This window comes from Triturus cristatus, chromosome 8, assembly GCF_964204655.1.
Source record: "Triturus cristatus chromosome 8, aTriCri1.1, whole genome shotgun sequence".
In the NCBI taxonomy this organism is placed as follows: Eukaryota; Metazoa; Chordata; class Amphibia; order Caudata; family Salamandridae; genus Triturus; species Triturus cristatus.
In genome coordinates this window covers 476,996,952-477,004,249 of record NC_140591.1, presented here as the reverse complement: position 1 = coordinate 477,004,249, position 7,298 = coordinate 476,996,952, and positions in this window count along the sequence as shown.

Genomic DNA, 7,298 nt, shown 5'->3' with positions numbered 1-7,298 from the left:
AGTTCCCGTACTCATAAAACTTTTTTGACTTGTCCGCAACATGTGATGGCTATTCTCAAAGATGAGCTATCAATGATGGGGAAAGAATCCTCACTCTTTACTAGCCGAACATTGGGAGAATAGTAGGTGAAGCAGATACATGGCAAAGCTCACACGCTGGGGTGCAGCATCTGATGCACAACACTGCTTTCCTTCTTCTTTCGTTGGTTTCTGCTGTCAAGATAGGTCAAAGGGCTGCACTTTTCGGAAGCAGGAAGGGGCATAGTTATGAGAGCCTTGTGTCACATTTGTACCACGCAAAGTGGTACATGCATGACACAAGCTCTGAGTCAGACTTAAGAAGCCGCGCAAAACAGGCTCACGTGGCTTTGAGTGCCCTCATAAATCTTGAGTAAGGAAACGCAGCTTTAATCACTGTGTCACCTTACTCTGTGCACGGGAGGCATTCCATGGGTGTTGCGGTGTATGTTTCCTTTCAACTTCCATGGTTTTTTATGCATTCCCAGATTTACAAGGACTTGTAAACCTGGGATTGTGTCAAAATCTTACACCTCCCGAGGTGAGGTTTAACAAGGAGAATTATCTTTATTTCTCCTCATTTGTTTATCTTTCTATGTGTGCTGCATTCTACAGCACACATAGACAAAGATAAAGGCCTCTCGGAGTTGTTTTTGTGCGGGAAGGTGGCCCTTACTGCACAAAAGCAATCCTGTCAATAACACGGGCACCCTTGCACCATGGTGCAAGGGTGGCTGCGTTGCCGCTAGGCTGTTGAAACGGTGCCAACACAGGGGGAGAGGACAGGAATGCACTGTATCGGATAAATATGGTGTATTCCTGCCATGTCACTTTGGTGTAGGGCAGCATAGCAAGAAGACTTGTTGTGGTGCCCCATGCCAAATCGGCATAAATGAGGGATGAAGTGTTTTAATAGTCAGCGGCGGATGGCAATATAAAAACATTGGGTGGGGGGCTATGCGCCCAACTCACCTGCCCAGTGCAGCACTCCTGGTGATGGTGGTGTGACGTTACGTTAATGAGCAGGAAAGGGCAGGACTTCCCTTCCTGCCCAGTGGAACGTGACTCCTGACCAATCCTGGAGCTGCTCTCAGCATGAGAGCAGCTCTAGGATTGGTGGGAGCAGGCTAACCCAGCGCTCATTTTGAGGCTAGAGGACTGTGCCAACAATCCCCCAGCTGTTTCACAGTCAGGGGATTGCTGGGTGTACAGAGTGCATGTCGGCTTGGCCGTAGGTAGCCAGCCGGCCAACCCGACACGTACACTGAAAGGGGCAGCAGTAATCCTGCAATAGCAGGATTACGCCCACTCCCCCTGCGTCCTGCAAACGCTGTACAAAGAGTGAGCTGGTAGCAAAACAAAATGGCATTCTTATGCCATTTATTTATTAGCGTTTGCCAGCTGCGCTCGCAGCAGGCGGGGCGACGAGCCTCCGCCATTTAGGAGGAGCAGCCCATGAAGTTAGTGCAGGAGTGAGGCGCATCTCCATAAATCACCAGGATAAGAAAAGCTAGGCTTAACTTGTGTGATTTGAGCAAGTTTGCTTCGGAGTGGCTAGAGCAGTCAAAAAGTGAATATTTGACATTATGACAATGCTGGTCCATGTTGAAGACTGCCCAGTAAGTCGTGGCTGGAAGGCATACTACAGAATGGGTAATTCCATAAAATAGACGAAAAGGACCATTAATACTGATGCCAGGCCATTATATGCGGGCAAACTAGACAGGAAGCCTGCGCTTTAAATGGGCCGGTACTGCCCGCCGGTACTGAGTACCGGCACTTTTCTAGTTTGAGAGGGAGAGCATCGGCACTTTTCAAGAGTGATGTAATTACATTTAATTGGAGATTACCAGCACTTCTCAGAAACAAGCATGTACTCTGGTTCAGAGTACCTGCACTTCTATTTTTCCATTTCAAGCACTGCAGGAAGCCATGTCTCAAAGTGGGATTGGTGTGTCTAGGTTGGGGACGACTGGTAGGTCAATAGGAGGAAAACAGGCAGTAATCCTGTCGAAGTAAGAAATTAGCTTGGTTAGCTAATTGGGGTTTATCCTACCTCAAAAACTAAGCAGCTTCCTCACAACTTAAGTGGTATCGGTGTTTCTTCCCCGCTCCCCAGAAAGGAGTTTGCGCCGCAGACATACGATTTTAGAACACTACACTTCCTCCACCAGGGAATTAACGTGAGAACGTTTTTACCATTAATTAACCCCTTGGGGCGTTCGCTTTTTACGAGTGGCCCTTGGACGTTTTCCCTGGTGCGCGTGCGGCGTTCTTCAGTATCCCACCAGATTTGGGCATAGTAACCCGAGGCCGCTACGCTGTTTACGCATCATTCCGCCTCAGGAGGCAGATGGTTTAGTTCCCCGAGTTCACGCGGGTCGCATCTCACGCTGTGATTTTGTTCTTCTGGAGCGCGCCTCGCGTTACTGCGCAGAGAAGCTTCACTGGAACAAAAAGACAAAAAAAAACCCTGAATAGGGCGAGCAGCGAGCCGGGCGGGATGGGGCTTTAAGTGCCTTTTAATGCGTGAAGGGCATTGTGTGGGGCTCAGCGCCTCGCACAGGTCGAGCCCTGGCAGTGACGGCCACTGAATGGGGGAGAGGGGCTACTTGTGGCCCCCGCTCATTATCCTCCGTGGAGCCCCGGCTCTCTGCGGTAACTGTTCCACTTTCCCCCCTCTTGAGCCTGTCACTGCCAAATAAAGCAGGCGTCGAGGCTCAGAGGGGATCGCCCGACAGGCCATTCTGTTCCCTCGGCTAACGAGGGTTTCACGAGCCTTTGATACTGTCTAATCTTTGAAGTCTCTTCAACGAGCACCCGGCTTCGGTTTAGGGCATTTGATTGTTTGGCTTCCATAGTGCGGGGCTTAAGCCCTGGGCTGCGTCCGGCATGTTTAGGCAGCCGAGGAAGGGTGTCTGTGGAGCGGCTTAAAGTGCCATCAAGAGTCGTCACGAGAGAAAACTGGGGATATGGGCGCTAAATTCAATAGCAGCAGATTAAAGTGAGCTGTACACTGGAGGCTGGGTGGTGGTAAAGAAGCGTTTGGAGGCGAGGGATAATAATAACAACAATCCACATTTGTAAAGCGCCAATAATCACCCGTAAGGGTCTCTAGGCGCTGTGAGGAAGATTAAGCAAGCTATTGCCCAGAGTCACATGGTGCTGGGCTAATCTGCCACGGGCGCCGGGGATCGAACCGTGATCCCCAGATTCCGAGTCAGTCGCCCTGGCCCTGCGCCACACCTCTTCCTTCCTGGATAGGCTAGGGGAATGCTTACGATGTGGGTGAGCCGAGGGGAGCTTTATCCATTCAGATATAAATACACGGAAGACAGAGTAGTGCACATTTTCTTATAGGCACATTTTAAGTGTTCTGCTGCTGCAGGCAGATAATGTGCCTTGTTCCTGTACCAGTCACTGGAAATATTTTAGTACTTCTTACATTTCTGCTTTGCAATGTGTGTAAGACATATACATGTGGGTGAATCGTTGCAATTGACCACAGTCACATAAGTACTGTGTAAACAGCTGCTTTAGTGTGACAGGTCTGAGATCACACACATTGCTGCACCCGAGCTGTCACCTTACAAAATGTATCCTGACATGCAACAAATAGAAGTACATTCCAGATTCAGCACCCTCTCCTTAATACCACCCTTTTAGGCCTTACAGTTCCCACTCCCTCCCTGGGTCTATTCTCTTAAATGTGATTTCCAGGACTTACAGACTTCCCTAGACTGATTTTACCTACCTAACAAAGCTCCCGACCATCTTTTCCCTTCATTGATCGACCTGTTGTCCTATCATTCCTCATTCCACCTTCATGGATCAGTCTTTCTTCCCCACCCTTAACCTACCAGTGTGTGGTACTGGCGATACTGGGGAGCATAAGATGGGATATTGGTGTGGTCGACCTTTTAGTTACCAGGGCAAATTAGGTCTACTGGAGTAATACACCACCTCTTGGTTTTTATTCTGAGACGGGTACCGCCACAATAAATATCCTCTTTTTTGGTCAACCTAAGCCAGTTTTAATTCACATGCACTCTTCCACCCTCCTTATAGGACTCCCCCCACACACCCGCACTCATCTGATGGCAGTTCTCAAAAGATCATTGCAGCGCCGGCCCGACGAGGAGCAAACACCCGATGATGAAGCATGACATCCTTCAGGGGGTGTGTGAGGGCAACAGGAGACAAGAAGTGTTCTTGCCTCGAACTAGTGGGTTCTAGACCTAGGCCCACTTCCCTTTCCTCTCTTCTTAAATAGGTTGAGTGGGTCATCTCTGGCACCCCCACCTACGGAACAGTGTTCCCCTTTTTGAGCTATGGCCACTGGACCATAATCAGCTCCTGGTCCCTCCCTCTCTTTTGTTGATACTGGACTATTCAAGGGCAATGGAAAGTATGGAGGTTGGGATTTGTGGAATGACAAAGCCCATTGTCAATCACAAGATTCACCTCTGAAGTTACTACAGCCAAAAAAGGGACCCACTCTGGCAGTAAAGTCCTCCAGCCTAGAGCTGGGGTAAGTTTAGCACCACACATGGCCAGCCACTGATACTGCAACACCCTTCCATAGAAATCAATGAAAAATGAAATGAATGAAAAGTTTTATTGCACAGTCACTTACAACCATTTGCAATATATCTTACATCAATAAGAGTGAAAAAAACCACGATTCCTTAAACACCTTCACAATATATCTTACATCTAATAAAGATGCACTTAAAATTTTGACCGGTTGTAGTTGTGAGAAAGATACTATTTGTATTAAAAACTAGTTATATCAACAACTTTGCAACAGAGTTTAATGTATCGTTTTAAGATATGCCTTATTCAAATTTGCAAAAACAACAATTGATAGACAGAATGCAGAACAATGTCTTACATTCACCCCAGTACAGAGATCTAGGCCTAAATCCATCGTTTTTTTGCTCACCATGCCATTCCAGTTTGAACCCAGCCATATGCAAATCAGTCTTGACCCTGTGCCTCATGGGTACAGTCCAGCCCGAACTGCCAAGCCGGGTCCTCCCTGGACTGGAAACAAGCATCCTAGGACCGGTTTCGGGGTTTCACCCCTCTTCAGCCAGGATAGCTTGATTCCATTGGCATGGAGAGCACGGGGCTCACGTCTGAGCATACCCATCCCAATCGGGGTGACAAATGCAAAAACAACAATTGATGGACAGAATGCAGAACAATGTCATACATTCACCCCAGTACAGAGATCTGGGCCTAAATCCATCATTTGTTTGCCCACCATGCCATTCCAGTTTGAACCCAGCCATATGCAAGTCAGTCTTGACCCTGTACCTCATGGGAACAGTCCAGCCCGAACTGCCAAGCCACGTCCTCCCTGGACTGGAAACAAGCATCCTAGGACCGGTTTCGGGGTTTCCAATACTTGGTAATAGTATTTCGCCGGCATACCCAGGCATTCTTTGTTTTGTTGCACCAGACCAAACTCCAGGCGAATCAGGCTATTACGAATATATTTTAGTTGCTTGAATATGCGTTTATATGCGTGGAATTGTGCTTTTTCTATCATACTGTCCTTTTTGCCTGAGAATGCCTGCTGTGCGTAACCCACTATTGCCCTTATTTTAGATTGTAGTACCTTTCTGATTGGGACTGTTGTTGGACTTTGCATTTTCTCGTGCAGTTTGCACAGGGTATAAATTGTCAACTGTACTTTGGAGTTCATTTTATGTAGGTGTAAAGTCGCTTTTCCAGAATCGCTGAGCCACGCCAAGGTAATTATAGGATTTTGAGGTGGAGATTGCCTCTCTACCCACGTTCCATTTAAGCAGGTTTTTTTTGGGCGCAATGCCTGAAGATCATTACTTTGGTCTTGTGTGAGTTTATTGTTAGTTCATTTGTCTCTTCGTAAGTGTTTAAGGCATTTAGACCCCTTGGTTGTCCAATTTTAGTGTGGTCCATCACCACTAGGTCATCTGCATATTGTAATATTTGAAACTTGTTAGCCCCGATTTTAGGGCTCACAAGATTGGCATTATAGAGCATCTCACCCAGATCTGCTATGTATAGATTAAATAGTATAGGGGCAAGCAGGCTTCCCTGTTTTAGGCCTCGGTTTGTGAAGCAATTTTTTATGTTGCGTTGTTGTCTAACTTGACTTTAATCCAAGTGTTACTATATAATGAGATAATGGCATTGAGGAGCCCTGCTGGAATTTGCAAGTTGCGCAACTTAGTCCAAAGTTTGCATCGAGACACCCCATCGAAAGCTGCTGAGTAATCTCCGAAACAGGCAAAAACTGTTTTTTTATTTTTGACGTTTGCTTGCTGACTCAGGTACGATATGGCTTCTATGTTATCGATTGATTTATGGACTTAAGAGAAAACCCATTAGGAAATAATGTTAAATTAAAATGATTTAAATAGTTACACATATAAATAAATATAATGTAATGCTATGGCACTATGCATAAAAATAACTATATTTTAGTTTAACTATAAAAGAATGTAATAATCTCTTTTGCATATAATTAATTTGCTTTAAATTATTTTTTCATCACTTTTAATGATTGTCATTCCGTGATAAAAAATGTTGTTGTTTTTTTACTTTAGTGGAATTAATTGTTTTACTTATCTTTGAGAAAAATAAATTTGATGTAATGTAATATATTTTAAGAGATTTAATGTTTATTTAAAACTGTAACTAATTGTGCTGAAGAATGTTCTCTTTAGTTCTACGTTTAAATAAATATCTAAACATAATTTACATAAATAATTCATATTCTAAATATTTAAACAAACTTTTTCCAAGTTGAATAAATGTTTTACTTTTCCCAATATTGCACCATAAGGAGACTGTGTGATATCCTCACTGTGATATGTAATGCTATCCAGCCTGGCTGTCTCCTAGCTGCTCAGCCAGTGTGAGAGATGGTGACTGAATGTTGGTGTGACTGTGATGAATGGAATGCCTGGGTGCCTGTGTGGATGAGTGGTGACAGCTGGAGATGGGCTGAGCAGCAGGGAGGCTGCTCCTGGTGGGGCTGGTACAAGAGCTGGAAACAGGGCTGGAGAGATGGCTTGCAACATGAATAAGGACCTATGTATTTATCTACTTGGAACTAATAAAGAAGTCCACTTAACTCTACCTGGCTACCTGTGTCAAGTGGTGTAAGGGCACAACAGACTGCTTCTTCTTCTTCGGGGAGATCTCTGTATGGTAAAGGATGGAGAAAGGTTCCCTATACTGACGCTGTAGCTAAGATGAACTGTTTGTCCTAAACTGCACAGGAA